Source organism: Schistocerca serialis, chromosome 2 (assembly GCF_023864345.2).
Source record: "Schistocerca serialis cubense isolate TAMUIC-IGC-003099 chromosome 2, iqSchSeri2.2, whole genome shotgun sequence".
In the NCBI taxonomy this organism is placed as follows: domain Eukaryota; kingdom Metazoa; phylum Arthropoda; class Insecta; order Orthoptera; family Acrididae; genus Schistocerca; species Schistocerca serialis.
Window position 1 is genome coordinate 583,827,870 of NC_064639.1, and position 20,912 is coordinate 583,848,781.

At 42.3% G+C, this 20,912-nt stretch overlaps 1 protein-coding gene across 3 annotated transcripts in view; it reads left to right on the top strand.

The window, feature by feature from the left end:
* LOC126457600 (uncharacterized) overlaps positions 1-20,912 on the top strand; it is a 212,267-nt gene that overhangs the window by 3,090 nt on the left and 188,265 nt on the right. The window contains exon 3 of one of the 3 annotated variants that reach the window (XM_050094046.1): positions 14,706-14,804. The exons of the other annotated variants lie outside the window; for them this stretch is intronic. The gene's annotated coding sequence lies outside the window, so the exon portion shown is untranslated. The remainder of the gene's footprint in view (positions 1-14,705; positions 14,805-20,912) is intronic. 3 annotated transcript variants of the gene reach the window in all.

The following is a 20,912-nucleotide window of genomic DNA, read 5'->3' on the forward strand; positions in this document are numbered from 1 at the left end:
AATGTACAGCATACATATGAGAGCATGCCGATAAGTAATGCCTCCAGAGTTTTTATGTGAAAACTCTTAAAGCTTTTAAAATAACACAAATGTTTTTAACAGTCTACATCTTTATTCTTCATGTCTACATATCTATTTCAATACATAGTCACCCTGATGATGAACATATTTCTCCCAATGAGGGATCAATTTGTTGGTACCGTCACTGGAGAATGTTTGACTTTGTTGGTGGAGCCTGACCTGCCCTCTGCTTGCAGTGCTTCATCATTGTCAAAATGAAGTCCTTGTAAGTGTTCTTTAAGTTTTGGAAACAGATTAAAGTCGGATGAGGCCAAGCGTTGAAGGTATGGAGGATGATCGATGACAGTGAAACGAAGGCATTAGATCGTTAAAGATGTCTCATCACACATGTGTGGTCTGGGATTGCCTTACAGAAGGAGAGGGTGCTCAAGATGTGCATGAACTCTTCAAATTCGATACTTGATTACAGAGTGCTGTCTGTGACACACTGACGGTTATGTTGCACATTCCATGTTACATGCTGCAGTTTGGAGCCCTTTGGTGGCAGATAGCTGGAGCAATGTGGTTGTGGCAGACACACGTCTATCTGATAGGCTACTCAGCATCTGGACATGACACCATGAGTGGCATTAGCAGTTGGCACAAAGGCTATCGTTGTGGTACACATTTTTTCAAATGGAGCACAAATTACTAAACATACAAAAGAGCATGGCACACAAATTAGAGAGTTCAGTGAGACAATTATTTTGATATAAATGGACTATGAAAGTGAAGTGCCAGTTTTTAATTAGTTAATGAGTGGAAAAGAACCTGTAACAACTTTTTATTGTAACTGTAACAAGATTTATACTATACTAATACCATTACAGGTTTCTTTTATACTCATTAACTAACTAAGTACTTCACTTCTTGAGTGACCTATATATCAAAGTAATCATATCATTGAACTCTTTAATTTGGTGTGTCATGCCTTCTGCTGTATACATGAAGAAAAAAGTTATAGAACATTAACAACTTCTGTTTTATTTGAAAACCTTTCGGAGTTTTCACATATAAAGTTCAGAGACATTATTGTTCAGCATTCCCTCATACAAGTGGTACATCATCCTTATAGAAAATGAGCTGATCTTTCTGCTGTTGTCATCGGAATTTGTGTAGCTGTGATGGAAATTAAATTACAGGCAAAACTATGGAAAAAACCTAATTAGTTAATCAATAAATGTGTTCATATGTATGATGAAACAGAAACAAAATGTGTGTAGGTACACCATATGGTAGATATAAACTGTGTAAAGATGTATGATGTTATTGCATTTAAAAATGATAGACCTTGCTAATTAAGCAGTGTATATGAAGATTAACATTATGAAAAGAATAAGTTGTTACTCACTGTATACTGGAGATATTGAGTTGCAGATAGGCACAACAAATATACTGTCAGACAAGTAAGCTTTCAGCCAAAAAGGCCTTCATATGAATGAGACAACATACACATGCAAACCCTTGCAAACACAACTCAGATACCCAAGACCACAGTCTCCGGCTGCTGAGGCCAAACTGCCAGCAGCAGCGCATAATGGGAGAAGCAATTTGGGTGGTGGGGCTAAGGAGTATGGGGTGAGGAGGCGGAGGGATAGCAGAGTAGGGGTGGGGGACGATAAAGTGCTGCTTGAGGGAGCATGCAGTAATGAGGTGGAGAGAGGGTAGGGCAGCTTGGCGCAGTTGGGAGGTTACAAGGATGGCGGCGGATAGGGAGAAGGGCAGCAGAGAAGGAAAGAAGTAAAAAGACTGGCTGTGTTGGTGGAATAGAGGGCTGTGCAGTGATGGAGTGAGAACAGGGAAAGCAATAGGTGAGTGTACAACAATGACTAATGAAGGTTGAGGCCAGGAAGGTTGCTGGAACAAATGATGTATTACAGGGATAGTACCCACCTGCACAATTCAGAAAAGCCGGTGTTGGTAGTGAGGGTCCAGATGGCAAAGGCCGTGGAGCAGTGATTAAAATAATGATTGTTGTGTTGGGCAATGTGCTCAGCAATTGGGAGGTCCAACTGTTTCTTGGCCACAGTTTGTCAATGGCCATTCATGTGGGCAGACAGCCTGTTGGTTGTAATGCCAATATAAATCACAGCACAATGGTTGCTGGTTAGCTTGTAAGTCACATGACTGGATTCAAGGTAGCCCTGTTCTTGATGTGATAGGTGATGCTAGTGACCGTACCAGAGTAGTGGTGGTGGGAGGATGTATGGGACAGGTCTTGCATCTAGGTGTGTTACAGGAACATGAGACATGAGGCATGGGATTGGGAGCAGGGAGTGTGTAAGGATGGATGATGATATTGTGTAGGTTTGGTTGGCAGTGGAAAACCACTGTGGGAAGGGTGGGAAGGATAAGGAGTGGGACATTCCTCATTACAGAGCATGATGAGAGGTAATCAAACACATGGCAGAAAATGTGACTGAGTTGCTCCAGTCCTGGGTTGTACTGAGTCACAAGAGGAAATTTCGGGAGGGTAATAATGATCTGTGAAGGCCTCAAAGAGACTCTTGGCATATTTGGAGAGGGGTCACTTGTCACTGCAGACATGGTGGCCACGGGTTGCTAATCTGTGTAGGAGGGGTTTCTTGATATGGAATGCATAGCAGCTGTCAAAGTGGAGGTGTTGCTGATGGTTGGTAGCTTTGATATGGATGGAGGTACCTTTGAGGTGAATCTCCACATCAAGAAAGCTGACTCATTGGGTTGAGGAGGAACAGGTGAAATGAATGGGGGAGAAGGTGTTGAGGCTCTGGAGGAATGTGGATAGGGTTTTCTCTCACTCAATCCAGATCATGAACATGTCATCAATGAATCTGACCAGGCTGGGATTCTATGTGGTTAGAAAGGATTCTTCTGTATGGCCCATAAATAGTTTGGCAGAGTATGGTGCCATGTGGGTGCCCATTGCCATACCCCAGATTTGTTTGTAGGTGATGCCTTCAAAGGAGAAGTAAGTGTGGGTGAGGATACAGTTGGGAATGGTGACCAGGAAGGAGGCTGTAGATTTGAAATTCATCAGGTGTTGGAGAAAGTTGTGTTCAATAGTGGCAAGGCCATAGGCATTAGGAAAGTTGGTGTAAAGGGAGGTGGCATCAGTAGTGATGAGCAAGGCACTGGGTGGTAAAGGAAAGGGACCCTGCAGAGTCAGTGGAGGAAATGGTTGCTATCGTCTGTGTAAGAGGGTAAGTTACAGAAAGCAGAGGTTCTCTCAGTGAGAACACAGTAACTGGCCAACACCTTCTGCCCCATTCACTTCATCTGGTCCACCCCTACCCAACAAGTCATGTTCCTTGATATTGATCTCCACCTCAAAGATGGCTGCATCAGTTTCATCGTCCATGTCAAATCTACCAACCACCAGGAATACATTTACTTTGACAGCTGCCACCCATACCATCCCAAGAAGTCCCTTGCTTACAGCCTAGCCACCTGTAGCTGTTGTATCTGTAGTGACGAGCAGTCCCTCTTGTAACATACCAAGAGTCTCTCTGAGGCCTTCACAAATTGTAATTGCCCTCCCAACCTTGTAGAGAAACCGGTCTTCCATGCCTTATCTCTCCAGTCATCCTCCACCCCTCAAATTCACATTGTCCAGCCACAGAGGAACATTCCCCTTGTGACTCAGTACCACCCAGGACTGGTGCAACTGAATCTCATTCTCCCCCAAGGTTTTGATACCTCTTGTCATGCCCTGAAATGAGAAATGTCCCATCCACTATCTTTCCCACCCCTCCCACAGTGGTTTTCTGCTGCCCACAGAACCTACACAATATCTTTGCACATCCCTACACAATCCCTTTTCCCGACCTCTTGTCTCATGGCTTATGTCTCTGTAACAGACGCAGATGAAAGACCAGTCCCATACATCCTCCCACCACCACCTACTCCATTCCGGTCACAACCATCACCTATCCCATCAAAGGCAGGGCTACCATGTGAAATCAGTCACATGATCTACAAGCTAAGGTGCAACCACTGTGCTGCATTCTATGTGGGCTTAACAGCCAACAAGCTGTCTGTCTTCACGAACACACCCACAGTCTTCTTACTTCTCTCCTTTTCTGCTGTGCTTTCTTCCCTCCACTCCCCTCTCCCTCCATCTGCCCTCAGTTTAACCTCCCTAGCTGCTGTACCTTCTTTCCACCTCATCCCTGCATGCTCCCACAAGCAGCACTTTACTGTCCTTCACCCCACCCTGCCCTCCTCACCCCAGCCTCCTCTTTACCCCCACCACCCAAATTGCTTCTCCTGTCATGTTCTGCCGCTAGCAGTCTGGCCCTGGCAGCTAGAGACCCTGGTCATGTGTATATAAGTTGCATTTGCAAGTGTGTGCATATGTATGTTGTCTAATTTGGATGAAGTCCCTTTTGGCCGAAAGCCTATTGTTTGACGGAATTTTTGTCTTCCCTATCTGTGACTCAGCATTTCTGCTATATGATGAGTAGTAATCCATCCTTTTCATAATACTGTCATCATTCCTTGTTGTATTTTCCAGTGTTTGATTTTGCCTAATGGATTTTATTCCATCCTGTATACCACTACTGTTTTCAGTTTTCTTTTTTTTTCTTTTTTTTTTTTCCATCGGCCCATCCGTCAGGTTCATCTTATTTCCCTATACTTCATCCATTCTGTTCTGCTCCTGATTTTACCTACGTATTTTGGTGTATTTTCTCGAATTTTTTCGCATGTATTTCTATGTTATACACTCCTGGAAATGGAAAAAAGAACACATTGACACCGGTGTGTCAGACCCACCATACTTGCTCCGGACACTGCGAGAGGGCTGTACAAGCAATGATCACATGCACGGCACAGCGGACACACCAGGAACCGCGGTGTTGGCCGTCGAATGGCGCTAGCTGCGCAGCATTTGTGCACCGCCGCCGTCAGTGTCAGCCAGTTTGCCATGGCATACGGAGCTCCATCGCAGTCTTTAACACTGGTAGCATGCCGCGACAGCGTGGACGTGAACCGTATGTGCAGTTGACGGACTTTGAGCGAGGGCGTATAGTGGGCATGCGGGAGGCCGGGTGGACGTACCGCCGAATTGCTCAACACGTGGGGCGTGAGGTCTCCACAGTACATCGATGTTGTCGCCAGTGGTCGGCGGAAGGTGCACGTGCCCGTCGACCTGGGACCGGACCGCAGCGACGCACGGATGCACGCCAAGACCGTAGGATCCTACGCAGTGCCGTAGGGGACCGCACCGCCACTTCCCAGCAAACTAGGGACACTGTTGCTCCTGGGGTATCGGCGAGGACCATTCGCAACCGTCTCCATGAAGCTGGGCTACGGTCCCGCACACCGTTAGGCCGTCTTCCGCTCACGCCCCAACATCGTGCAGCCCACCTCCAGTGGTGTCGCGACAGGCGTGAATGGAGGGACGAATGGAGACGTGTCGTCTTCAGCGATGAGAGTCGCTTCTGCCTTGGTGCCAATGATGGTCGTATGCGTGTTTGGCGCCGTGCAGGTGAGCGCCACAATCAGGACTGCATACGACCGAGGCACACAGGGCCAATACCCGGCATCATGGTGTGGGGAGCGATCTCCTACACTGGCCGTACACCACTGGTGATCGTCGAGGGGACACTGAATAGTGCACGGTACATCCAAACCGTCATCGAACCCATCGTTCTACCATTCCTAGACCGGCAAGGGAACTTGCTGTTCCAACAGGACAATGCACGTCCGCATGTATCCCGTGCCACCCAACGAGCTCTAGAAGGTGTAAGTCAACTACCCTGGCCAGCAAGATCTCCGGATCTGTCCCCCATTGAGCATGTTTGGGACTGGATGAAGCGTCGTCTCACGCGGTCTGCACGTCCAGCACGAACGCTGGTCCAACTGAGGCGCCAGGTGGAAATGGCATGGCAAGCCGTTCCACAGGACTACATCCAGCATCTCTACGATCGTCTCCATGGGAGAATAGCAGCCTGCATTGCTGCGAAAGGTGGATATACACTGTACTAGTGCCGACATTGTGCATGCTCTGTTGCCTGTGTCTATGTGCCTGTGGTTCTGTCAGTGTGATCATGTGATGTATCTGACCCCAGGAATGTGTCAATAAAGTTTCCCCTTCCTGGGACAATGAATTCACGGTGTTCTTATTTCAATTTCCAGGAGTGTATACGTATTTTTTTGCATTTTTATCCTCCACCGTGGATCCTTGCTCCTTCCATCTGCACCAGTACAGAGATGTTTCCTTATCCCCAGCCAAAACCCAGTCCATGTACTGTTCCTGCATTGTTGCTTGGCTCTTGAAATCCCCCAAAATGGCCTTATCACTAAATTACCCCTTTCCAGCTGTAACTCCTCATTTCACAATGACCTCCATCTGTTAAGATTCTGCCAGTCCTTAACCCTCAGCAACATAGTCCTGCAAAAGCATGTCAATCAGGCCCAAACCTCATTACAATACCTCCTCTCCATCCATAAAATTCTGCTGCTATGTAATCCCTAATTCCTGGATCCTCTATCACACATGGAAACTCTTGCTCTCCAGAAACTAGAGCACCATGCACAACACCATGTCAAAAAACTCTCTAACCTGTTCACCTTCTACTCCCACATTGGACTATCACTATCCACCATCTCTACAACAACCTCTAAACCTGCCCACATCCCGCCAAAACTGACAAATCCTGCCTTGCAAACCTACTATAGTTATCCCACCCTCAAAAACTGCCTACATACAGAATCCAGAGTCTAAGCAGACCAAGAACACAGTCATGAACCTTTCCTTCAAAGCCTTAGCCCACAGAAGTATCAGTCCATTCCAAAGGCCTCACATTTTGTCCCACTCCCAAATTCAATCAAGCTGAACTTGTTGAAGACCTTCTCTCTTTCTCCTGATCAGTGCAATGGAAACACCAATGCTACCAAACAGACTCAACCACAGTCCAATGTTGAACCCTGCGCAACTCAGCTCACCCCTCTATCCATACAAGATCCACTCCCGCTGCCCCCAAATTACTCCTGTTGACTTTCCAGAGTTTCTTAACCTCGAACCTGGTCTCACCATCATTCCTCAAATCTCTCAACATGCAGGCTAACCTTACATTCACAGAAAGAACCACAATCCACCACCTAAAAAGGCTTATAAATGTACCTGCTGACAGAGGCTCCAAAACTGTTGTTTTGAACCACAAGGATTACCTCGCAGAAGGACTCTACCAGCTCTCAGATTCATCCACCTACAAATCCTGTCACAGTAATCCCACTTCAGAAATCCAGCAGGAACTCCAGTCTCTTCTCAAATCCTTAGGCCCATCCTAGAACCTCTCCCTAGAGTCCATCTCTCCCCTCACCCCTATCACTCCCTCCACTCCTACTATCTATATGCTTCCTAAGTCCACAAACGCAATCACCCACGATGCCCCATTCACCGAGAAAATTTCTGCTTTCATAGAGCAACAGCTTCGGCCTTTCATCTGCAAAAGATACCAACCATTTCCTCCACTGACTCTGCACAGTTCCTGTTCCTTTATGACTTGGTGCTCTGCTTGTCACTGTTGATGCCACCTTCCTTTGGACTAACATTCCTAAAGACCATGGCTTTGGCACTATCGAACACTACCTTTCCCAATACCTGATAAATTCCAAACCTACCACCTCTTTCCTGGTTACTATGACCAACTGTATCCTCACCCACAAGTACTTCTCCTTTGAAGGCATCACCTACAAACAAATCCAGGTTACGGCAATGCGCACCCATATGGCATCATCCTGTGGCAGCCTGTTCATGGGCCGTCTAGAGGGATCGTTCCCAACTGCCCAGAATCCGTAACCCCTCACCTGGTTCAGATTCATTGATGACATCTTTGCAATCTGGATCGAGGATGAGGACACTCTATCTGCATTCCTCCACAATCTCAACAACCTTCATAAAGAGATATATATATATATATATATCAAAAAACAAAGACGATGTGACTTACCAAACGAAAGCACTGGCAGGTCGAAAGACACACAAACAAACACAAACATACACACAAAATTCAAGCTTTCACAACAAACTGTTGCCTCATCAGGAAAGAGGGAAGGAGAGGGAAAGACGAAAGGATGTGGGTTTTAAGGGAGAGGGTAAGGAGTCATTCCAATCCCGGGAGCGGAAAGACTTACCTTAGGGTGAAAAAAGGACGGGTATACACTCGCACACACACACATATCCATCCACACATATACAGACACAAGCAGACATCATGTCTTTCCCTCTCCTTCCCTCTTTCCTGATGAGGCAACAGTTTGTTGCGAAAGCTTGAATTTTGTGTGTATGTTTGTGTTTGTTTGTGTGTCTTTCGACCTGCCAGCACTTTCATTTGGTAAGTCACATCATCTTTGTTTTTTGATAAATTTTTCCCACGTGGAATGTTTCCCTCTGTTATATATACACTCCTGGAAATGGAAAAAAGAACACATTGACACCGGTGTGTCAGACCGACCCACCATACTTGCTCCGGACACTGCGAGAGGGCTGTACAAGCAATGATCACACGCACGGCACAGCGGACACACCAGGAACCGCGGTGTTGGCTGTCGAATGGCGCTAGCTGCGCAGCATTTGTGCACCGCCGCCGTCAGTGTCAGCCAGTTTGCCGTGGCATACGGAGCTCCATCGCAGTCTTTAACACTGGTAGCATGCCGCGACAGCGTGGACGTGAACCGTATGTGCAGTTGACGGACTTTGAGCGAGGGCGTATAGTGGGCATGCGGGAGGCTGGGTGGATGTACCGCCGAATTGCTCAACACGTGGGGCGTGAGGTCTCCACAGTACATCGATGTTGTCGCCAGTGGTCGGCGGAAGGTGCACGTGCCCGTCGACCTGGGACCGGACCGCAGCGACGCACGGATGCACGCCAAGACCGTAGGATCCTACGCAGTGCCGTAGGGGACCGCACCGCCACTTCCCAGCAAATTAGGGACACTGTTGCTCCTGGGGTATCGGTGAGGACCATTCGCAACCGTCTCCATGAAGCTGGGCTACGGTCCCGCACACCGTTAGGCCGTCTTCCGCTCACGCCCCAACATCGTGCAGCCCGCCTCCAGTGGTGTCGCGACAGGCGTGAATGGAGGGACGAATGGAGATGTGTCGTCTTCAGCGATGAGAGTCGCTTCTGCCTTGGTGCCAATGATGGTCGTATGCGTGTTTGGCGCCGTGCAGGTGAGCGCCACAATCAGGACTGCATACGACCGAGGCACACAGGGCCAACACCCGGCATCATGGTGTGGGGAGCGATCTCCTACACTGGCCGTACACCACTGGTGATCGTCGAGGGGACACTGAATAGTGCACGGTACATCCAAACCGTCATCGAACCCATCGTTCTACCATTCCTAAACCGGCAAGGGAACTTGCTGTTCCAACAGGACAATGCATGTCCGCATGTATCCCGTGCCACCCAACGTGCTCTAGAAGGTGTAAGTCAACTACCCTGGCCAGCAAGATCTCCGGATCTGTCCCCCATTGAGCATGTTTGGGACTGGATGAAGCGTCGTCTCACGCGGTCTGCATGTCCTGGTGGATATGGCATGGCACGCCGTTCCACAGGACTACATCCAGCATCTCTACGATCGTCTCCATGGGAGAATAGCAGCCTGCATTGCTGCGAAAGGTGGATATACACTGTACTAGTGCCGACATTGTGCATGCTCTGTTGCCTGTGTCTATGTGCCTGTGGTTCTGTCAGTGTGATCATGTGATGTATCTGACCCCAGGAATGTGTCAATAAAGTTTCCCCTTCCTGGGACAATGAATTCACGGTGTTCTTATTTCAATTTCCAGGAGTGTATATACATAAACACACGTACATACACAGACACTTACATTCTCACATATATACATTCTCCCTCCTTCCCTCCCCCTTTCTCTCTCTTTCTCTCTTCATAATTCAGAAAAACTGGTGTTTGAGGGAAGAATCGAGATGGCAAGCATTGTGAAGCAGCCATTGGATTCAAGCATGTTGTGCCATTGGATGGTCAACTTTGTTCTTGGCCACAATTTGCCTGTGGCCATTTGTTCTGATGGACAGCTGGCTGGTTGTCATGCTGACACAAAAAGCTGTACAGTGACTGCAGCAGGGATGCTCCTTTCACAGGTGGCTCTGCCTCTGATGGGATAGGAAAAGCCTGTGACCAGACTTTAGTAGAAAGTGTTGGGAGAGTGAACTGTGCACATGTACCTCGGTCTTCCAGAAGGGTATGACCCCTGTGGCACGGGGTTCGGAATGGGAGTGGTATGCGGATGGACCAGAAAATTGTGTAGGTTGGATAGGCAGTGGAATACCACTTTAGGAGGGGTGTGAAAGATCTTGGGTAGGATGTCCCTGTTTGTGCGCCTGTCTATGACTCAGTTATATGATGATTTTTGCCTTTACTTCTGCCATTATTTGTTTTCGCCTGAGGGTTCCTATAATGTTTTTAATGTTATAATCTTCAGCATGACTATGTTAGTTTTTCAACTAACTTGTATTTGTATGGAAATTTAACTTTTAATCCAAAATGACTTTTACATACTAAATGGAGAGTTATAATATTGCCAGGTAAGTGGAATATGCAACACCCCTTAAGCCTCGAGTGGGCAAACCTATGTATAAAGCACGCCAACTGCAAATGAAATTGCTTTGCACTGTTCCATTGTAGTTTCACAATTATGAGCCCATACCTATTCCTTCAACATTGTTTCAGCTAACGTAGTGATAAACTGAGTCGTCATACGTGGAGGTGGTCAGCAGTAATATAAAGAAAAGTAGGCTAGATGAGAAAAAATTTATGTTGTGTGCAAAAAAATGACCCAGAATACAAGCTAGTGGCACAAGCCCACAATAAGGCAATTGTCTATAAGATAATTGGTAATCAAATAAGTAGTTGGCTGGCTTCTGATACAACTGTGCTGTTTAATGTTTTGAATGGGCCGTTACTGTGGGGAACATCTGTCCTTGGCAACAGAATGGTATAAATGAAAGTTTGTTTCATTACTGTTTAGTTAAACAGTGCTTTATCTCATATTGTATTAGGTTATTTTATCATTGTTTAGTTAAACTAAGATTAAATGGTAATTTTGCTTATACATGTTTACCTTGGTAACATAAAGACAGCTATTCTTTACATGTGTACAATATATGCTGTGCACCTACTAATGTTATGAAAAATGGCATGCTTGCTCAATGGCTGAACTTCTCTATAATGTGGCTGATTGGGTAAGAGTTATGTTATAATGTACTGAATTTAGACAGTGTAGAAAATTTCTAATTTGTCTCTTTGTGTGACCAAATTCTAAATAGAAAAAGGGCAACTTGTCTTCCAAATGACTGATTTCATTGCTTCATTTTTAAAATGCTCCATCTGCTGGTTGTGATGTCATGGATAAGATGTTACTCTATTGGTCTTTTTATAAAGTAGCATTCACCATCAAAGAGAAAATAGACATGGCTAAGAACATGCCTAAAGGGGTCTGTCGTGAATTGTTTTAATGATTAGCTTTACAGATTCATCTGGTGTGCCAGGCAACTAGGACCATATCAAATGTTGGTGTATCGGTGTCATGAAGGTAAATTGACTAAGCCACAGTAGAAACACCTGTGAGCTATGGATATGGGGTTTGGATTGGGAACATACGTAATGAGTACTTTGAAAGACCATATGTGGAGCCCCAATGTTGCTGATTATGGTACAAAGGAGTACACATTCTTTATGAGTTTGAAAATGCCTATGTGTTCTTTGAGGTATAAGTCCTTAAAGACATAACTTCCAGGTTGCCTCTTTCAGCAGATCAAAACTGTCAACATTCTCTTAAAGACATTCTTAGTGATATCTTATTCTGATGTGCCATTGATAGGGTTGGTTATAAAGTTTTTCATCTTTTCCATGTAGAGCTCTTTTGGTAGCAATATGGGCTCATAGCACTGGTTTTCTGGAGGAATTATCATACACTGTCTTCCCTCAAATCTCTCAAGGCTGCCTCGTCTGTTTCTTGAGATGCTGCTCTTTGTCAGTTAAGCATACATGTATGAGTTTTTTAGCTGCTTTAGGAGAATGTCTAGCCACAGCTCATGTGATTTTATTGCTGGGAACTGACAGGGAGTTGGTATGTGGTTCTTTGGTGGCTAAGTTGATGACCATCCCTGCGTGATTCTTTGAGTTGCCTGGTGGCCAGTATTCAAGAGATTTTTATGGTGTGGCTGTATTCTTGATGGACTTAGCTCTAGACCACACAGTGCTGTCCACCCACTCCCATGCACAGGGACTGAGTCTGCTGGCCAGGGTGCTTAATTCTGTCTGCTGTTGGTGTTTTAATGTGTGTTTCCGATGCAAAGATTGGTACATGGTACAACTTGTTTACCACAGCACATCAGGAGAAAGGAGAGAGTATTAAGGTGTCATTATTTCTTGTGGTGTAATTCATCAAGTTTTTTCAGGATGTAGCACATCTCCTTTACACAGTTGTAGCAGATGTGAGTCTTCAGTTTTTCTCACATTATATCATGAATGTTAATAGCAATGAAGTTCTGAATGCTAAGTGAAATGTATATTGCAAACGTAGGTTGGACACTCATGACATTAGTTTCAAAGCTGTCATAAATGGTCAGCATGTGCTTCTTGTGGAATTGCTTGAAGCTCTTTGGCCAGTTGTTGTTGGATATCTACAATGTCTGCGAGGTGTAAGCTTTTCAGGGCTAATTTAAGGTGAAGAAACAAAAAAAAGTCTGCTGATGCCAAATCTGGAGAATAAGGAGGTTGTACAAGAACAGTCACATTGAGTGAGAAAGTAGACCACATGGATTGCACTGTGGGAATGAGTGTTTCCGTGGAGGAAATTCCACTGTACACTCCTGCTCAGATCCTGTCAAAACTACCAGATGCATTGCAACAGCCATTTAAAAAATCCCTCATAAGCTTCTGTGTTGATAGTTTGACTCCCAGGTAGAAATTCATGATGGATCAAGCCCTTTTCTCTCAAAAAATGTGATCAACATCATCTTAACGTTGGATTTTATCAGTCGACCTATTTTTTGGGGGCCAGGGAAGATGATGATCACCATGCAATTGGCTGTTGCTTGGTCTCCAAATTGTATTGGTTGCATCAGGTCTCATCTCCTATAATGATGATATTCGTAAACTGTGGATTATAGTCATGCATGTTGATGAAATCTCCAGATGTTTCCATTTGGGTTTGTTTCAGCTCATCTGTCAGCATGTGTGGTACAAACTGGGCACAAATATTCCACCTTTTTAGATGTTTCTGAACAATAGTGCTTGCACTGTATTTCCTTATCTTCAATTCTTCTGCTATCATTCTCAAAGATTGCTGCCCATCATCAACAAACATCCATCAAGTCTGTTCAATGCTGTCTGAGATTGTGCTTGTTGATTGTTGACCCAAATGTGGCTCATCTTCGACAACTTCTTTTCCATATCTAAAGTGTATAAACCACTCAGACACACACTTCTGCTCAAAGCATCGACACTGTACACTTGCACTAATATTTCATTAGTCCCCATCACCATTTTCCTTAACTTGAACCCAAAATCTGTGTCAATGTGTTGCTCCATTTTGCACTCCATTTTTCAGTGACCTTAGTAATTACAATGACTCTATTAGTGACGAAGCTACTGCTTTGCTTTGGTGATTTGCACACTTGCTGACATAGCTCTCAATGGGTGCCTCATCTTAACAACTGCATTTTTTAACATATGGGACCATTCACCAAAGTTTTCAGACACATCTTGTTTAATGCCTAGTGAGGTTAGTATGGAGCTCAAATGTGAAATAATTTTGTTGAAGACAAGTTTTGAAGGTGGATTAAAAATGATAATTGAATGCTTTTACAGATCACCTCTAACATTGCTTCATTTACCTGTTCTAATACCTTTTGGTTATGACCAAATTTTAGCACTAGTCTTCTACCTTAGTGTATCTAAATTTGGACAAAGTGAAGAAGGAGTAGCTGAATTAATTGTACTTTGCTTTGCGATGTCAAAGTTTTGACAGTAATCTCACAGGCTGCTGCTTCTTCTTCATGTGCAAGCTTGTAAAATGGGTCTGGTAGCAGGTTTATGTTTGACATTTGCCTTTAAATAAATAGTCTTGGCCATGATGTCATTTTCCACCAGATGGTTTAATTCCAGATTATGATACACTTTTGCAATTGATTAGGATATTCACATATATTAGTGATGGCAACAGTTTTTAGTGTGATCATCAACACTTTAGCATCACTGACAACCAACTGCGTCATCTGCACCATTATGTCAAAGACCTCGTAAAACCTCCTGGTTCAGGCTGGAGTTGTTATTCTGGTTTTAGTTTACACACTTTTGAAGCAGGTTAATACCATTACAAAAACTAGAAAAATGTGAAACACACAGATTGAGAATAATGCTCACAGTAACTATCGATATTTATTTATGGGAATACGATGCTTATATCATGTTGACAATGGTCTACTTAATTTGATTTCAGCATCTTTTTCCATTCTGATTGTCAAACAGGTGTTTTGCAGTTTTGTGCTTTACTACGAATAGGTTACATCTGTTTTATGTTCTGTATAAGAATTTACAAGTAATAAAAAAGTAATTCTGTTGTGAGCAATTTTGTGAACCACCTATGCTTTTGAATTCAAAATTACGATGCAATTTTGATATTTCAGATCTGGCTATTTTCTGGTTGGGATAGAACTGACCAAAACTAGGAAGAATTTCAGTGTCTCTGTCTCCTAAGTTTTCAGATGAGACATAAAGTTCCAAAGGTAATTTTATCAATAATGTAACATTTTACACACTTTGTAACTTTTATCTTTTGTTTTGTTATGGAAATTAACATGGCTATTTCCATGATTTATTGCTCAGAGGTTTGTTTACATGTAATATGCATTGTGTCTGTTACAGAATTTATGTTTCTCAATAATTGTTTAGTTGCAAGTTTGGTTGTAAGCCTTCATTGAAGATATTTTTTGATAATCTGTAAAATCCATGTTATAGTTCTTGTATATAGAATTTATAGGGTGCTTACATATGTTACCTTTCAAAATATTGTGTAAAGGGTACTGTATCCATACTGGTATACAACTCCCTTGGGGAGAATAGTGGCATGACATTTCAGGGAAAACCTGAAGAAGCTTGGGTATACATTTTCTGGTCATTTTATAGTATTAGGGTAAGATTTTAAACTTGCCAGTGTAGACTGGGAGACTTGAGTGATTATGGCAGGTAGTAGGGACAAGGAATCGTGAACTTGTTCTCAACCTTCATCTGTTGATTCGCTTCAGCAGTTATTCAGAGAACTGACTCATTAGGGTAACATCTCAGATATCTTCATTACAAAAGGCTTGAACTATTTGACTCAGTTAGTGTAGAGCACAGAACCATTAATCATAAGGCCATTATATCATCACTGGCTACATGTGTGTCTTTATGAATGGAAAGCAAAATTGTGCAACAAGAATCAGATTGAAAACTGCTTGAGCAGTCAACATTAAGCATACATCTGTGAGTGAGGCTGAAAAAGTTGAGTTTAAATGAACGAAGTTCAAGATTGTTGTATGATGCACTTTAGACAATGGAAAATCCAGGATAGAATGTAACAATATTATGAGAAGGAAAGTTGCTACTCACCATATAGCAGAGATGCTGAATTACAGATAGGCACAACAAAAGGACTCTCACAATTAAAGCTTTCAGCCATTAAGGCCTTTCTCAACAATAGACACGCACACTCATGCAAATGCAGTGTGGTTTCAGTAGTTATCTGAGACTACAGCTGTGTGTGTTAGTTGCATTTGTGTGTGTGTGTGTGTGTGTGTGTGTGTGTGTGTGTGTGTGTGTGTACATGCATGCGTGCGCCTATTGTTGAGAAAGGCTTAATAGCCAAAAGCTTCAATTGTGAGAATCTTTTTGGTGTGCTTATCTGTGACTCAGCATCTCTGCTATGTGGTGAGTAGCAACTTTCCTTCTCATAATGTTGTTACACTTTAGAGAAGTATGTACTGAGCAAAGGGATGGAAAATACCCACTCTCATTTGACAGCGATGTTAGAAAACTGCACCAAAAAACAAAGAGAGCTTCTCTACAGATTTAAATGCAGCTAAAGCCTCACTGATAAACAAAAACTGAATTTACCAAAAATTAACATTCAACAAATTTGAAAGTTAAATTCTGTCACCAGAGTGACAGAAAATCCTAAGAAATTTTGATGTTATATTGAATCAGTAAATGGATCAAAGAGATCTATGGAGACTCACAGTGACCATACTGGCACTGAAATGGAGGATGTTAGAGAGAAGGCCACAATACAAAGTTCCTTTTTCCAGAATTGTTTCATTGAGGAAGATGATACTGAGCTTCCTCCTTTAAATTATCACACAAAGGCCAAAATAAAATATGTCAAAATAAGTGACCATGGACTAGAAAATCAACTAATTCATCTTTAAAAGGAAAGGCATTTTGGCCTGTCAAAATATGTATATGGTTTTATATAGAATATGCAAAACAAATTACAACTCTTGTAGCGTCTGTCTGTCATAAGTCACTAGAGGAATGGGTGTTCTAAGTGATTTCAAAAATCCACGTGCTATTCCTGTTATCAGAGACACACACACACACATACAGACAAATATTGGCTTATACCATTGACACCAGTCCATTGCAGAATTTTAGACCATGTCTAATGCTTGTGTATTGTGACTTTGTGCTGACTGAAAATCTCTTCTGTTGTAATTAATATGGAGTCCTAAAACAGTGATCATGTTGAGCACAGCTCACTCTGTTTGTACACAATACCCAGAACCTGGAAGGTGTAGATAGTGGTGCTTGATGTCATGTACCTCAACTTGCAGAAGGTAACTGCACAGTTACCCAATGAAAAAACTTGTGCTTAGTGTGGAATATGGGATGAGCTTTGTGATTAGATTGAAGAGTTCCATGAAAATAGAAAATGATGTGTTATGGGACCATAACTATTCCACTAATAGATTACATCAGAAGCTAGTGCACTAATAGATTATATCAGAGGCTCCATATGATTGTTCATTGGTGACACTGTTATGTATAGAGATGTCACAACGCTACGAAGTTGTTGAAAAATGCAGGGAGACCTGCAGAGGATCAACACTTGGTTCATGGAATTGCAGCCAGCCCTAAACACAGGCAAATATAACATATTGCAAATAAACAGGTGGAAATACCGACTATTGGATGATAACGTGATTGTTGGACAGTCTTTGGAAGCAGTCGTTAAATGCCTAGGAGTATGCAATATGTGACAATTGCAAGTGAAAGGACAGCATAAAACTATCACAGAAAAGGCTGATGCCAGACTGAGATTCATTACGGCAGTACTTAGGAAACATAGCAGCCGTGCAGAGTAGCTGCAGGATTTGAGGCGCCATGTCAGGGATTGCATGGCCCCTCCCGCCAGAGGTTTGAGGCCTCCCTCGGGCATGGGTGTGTGTGTTGTTCTTAGCATAAGTTAGTTTAAGTAGTGTGTAAGCCTAGGGACTGATGACCTCAGCAGTTTGGTCCCTTAGGAAGTCACCCATATTTGAACATTTTGAAGCATAGTCCATCCATGAAAGATGTAGATTACGAAACACCTTTTCGTCCAGTACTTGAGTATTGCTCATAATTACTGGATCCTTACCAGATAGGATGGAGTGATGAAATAGAGAATATTCAAATAAGGTCATCATATTTTGTCACAGGTTTGTTTAGTAAGTACAAATGTGTAACAAAAATGCTCACTCAACTTAAGCGGCTGAGATTAAGAGAGGGGCATTCTGCATTTCGATGCAGTTCATCATTAAAATTTTGAAATATATGATCCTAGAAGAGACCGCAAATAAATTGTTTCCTCCTGTGCATATTTTGTGGAGATTTACTAATGAACAGTCTTCATGCAAACAATTTGCAGCTGATACCACATGTATAGATATTAAATAAAAAGTTATTGGGCCGTAATTTTACCCTCTTTTTAATTTTTAGTATGTGATCAGTTATTTAACAAATGCCTCAGTTTTGTTAAGAGGAAGAAAGGTGGGGGAAGGGAAAGTTTACAATCAAGTCTCATTCTATATTTAATAAACAAAATATATTGTGCATCTAACTTACTCTGGAAACATGTCTATGATAAAGTGTACCTAAATTTTCACATTATTTCTGTATAGGGTGAACAACATCCTGGTTTATAGGGAGATTATGAACACCTAACCATGATTTTAAAGGTTTAAAGAAGAGTTAGTCACGATAAATTTCATCTACACCGCTACATCATGCTTTCTTACAAAAAACATTGGCATATGTTTCTCATTTTTATCGTGTCATACATTATCATATTCTGGTGTAACGCCACAAACCAAGAGAAAATTTTGTAGAGTGCTTAAGTATGTAATAAGACTCATTCGTGGTGAAAACAACAGCATGCTGAAACGTGTCCAGAGAACCGGATATACTACCTACTGCTTCTCAGGGTATTTGTTGTAAGCAACATATCTCTTTTTTCCAACCAGTAGTACAGTACACACTATCAAGACTAGGAATAAAAGCAATCAACATGAAATTAATATTCATAGCAGAGATCACTGATGAAGTATACTCGACAAACTGACAGGGAACAAGGGAACCAGGAAGATTAAAAAAATAAATTGCTGTAATATGGGAGATCCCAGAAAATACAGAAAAGTTGGTCACCTTATTTCTGAAGGAAGTAAATGAGGACATGTCATCTGCGTACAATGCATTTATTACTTCCTAAGATAATTAATATGCTTTTATCAAATTCTAGTCTCGTTTATCTCCATATGTTCACAGTTTCCATAAAGCAGTTCTGAATAATCCACTGGTTTAATTAGTACTCTCTTTCTCAAATAAATGATAGCACAGTTACCTTTGCAAATAATCTGTATCATGTGTTAAGACACGTCCAATAATGATCAGATGTTTCTTGGTTGTGCTTGTTACTGAAACATTGATGAATCATTCAAATAAATTTTGCCTCTTACAAGATCAGCATATCTCATATTCTTTCAGTGATGAGGTTCCTCAGTAAATTCACCCTCCATAAGTAAATCACTTATATGTGCCCTTACCGCCAATGATATGTCCATACAGTTTGACCACTTCTGTGAGATTCCTTTCCTATGCAATCATTCCAGCAAGGCATTTTTGATGACCTAAAAAAAAAAAATCCCTTAGATTGGAAAAATGTGTTGAGCACTAGAGCAATGTGCAGCTGTATTAGAATCAAAGAGCAGTTGAGTGACAGACACTGTTTTGTTACACCCCTCAACTGAAACCTATCAAAAATTGAGAACTTTTGGAAAAAAGGTTGGTCCAATTACATTAAATTCTGCCCAAAATTTTACATAATTCGAACCCAGCAACTCTCTATACTAATATTTAACCCACTTTGGTATGCGTCTCATCCCAGGGAAATGAAAAAGAAATAAATTTCCAAAAATGCCACACACTCATCCATGTCTGTACATAATGTGACATAAATTATTACAAAGTTTACAAACACTATAATATTTCAAGTTTTTATTCTAAGAGAGGAGTTTTTGGATTAGTATCCTCCAGACGTATATTCAAAGGTTACAGTACATGCTCAAAATATTACAAATATAGTGGTCTGAATGCATTACTTTTAAGTATTTCAGTTTGTCATGGTAAATGTATTTCATGTTGTTCACGAAAATGTTGTTAATGCCAATTCACTCTGTGTCTAAATGAATCAAATCAAATAGCAGTACTAAATCAGTAAAGGTTGTACTGCACTTAACACTCACTCATAAAGTGAAACAATAATAAAATTTAAGAATAGTATATTGCACTTGAAATCATCATCACCATTTGCTTGGGCTTTTGTCCCACTTCAACGTGGGGTCGGCCCAGTTACCATGGAGCTGGCAGTGTTAGTGTCAGAGGGTGGCAGGATGCCCTTCTTGTTGCCACCCCAGACTCCCTGGGATGAAAGTAGTGTACCCCAGCAGTCAGTGTCTAGTGTAAGCCATGAAATAGTGCGAACATTTTTCAAATGTGTGCGAGTCGTGTAACTGAGGCAAGACATGGGGACCAGCCCGGTATTCACCTAGTGGATTGTCGAAAATTGCCTAAAAACCACAGGCTGGCCGGCACGCCAGCCCTCATCGTTAATCGGCTGGGTGGATTCGATATGGGGCCGGCGCGCCTTCCCGAATCCAGTAAGCAGTACATTAGTGCTCTCGGTTAATCTGGCGGGTCTGTATGATGCAATTGAAATATTGGATCATAAAGACTAGCAGTTATAGTATATAGTATGTAGTTATAGTATATATATATATATATATATATATATATATATATATATATATATATATATATATATATATATAATTATTAAATTCTTACATTATGCTATAGTGAATTTGATTTTTGTTGTAACCATTGCTTGGGAATGCTGTTTTCAGGTGCTCTAGTTTGCCTATTAAGCTTTCAGAATCTAAGAGGGTATGAATACTGTGTAGCATTGGCTCTGCACTGGTCAGTGGTGACTATCACCATATAGAGACAGCTCTGTATGAAAGGTTTGGTGGTAAACATTTTGTCCCTTGGTACTAACTGCTTTCTTCCAAACCAACACTATGAAAAAATGGTAGCTTCCTTTCCATTATCACTTCTTTCATGAAAACAAAGTTGTGATGAATTGAATTTATGTGCTGTAGGAAACCTTATAATTTGTCATTCCCTTCCTTCCTTATGCTTAGTCTGAGAACTGGTTGCTAGAAGTGTCATTGGCAACAGCACTGATAACAGCAAACTTCATTCCTGTCCTTTTCTTCAGTACTTTGAAGAAATTATAGCTGACACCTTTTGTAATTTGATGT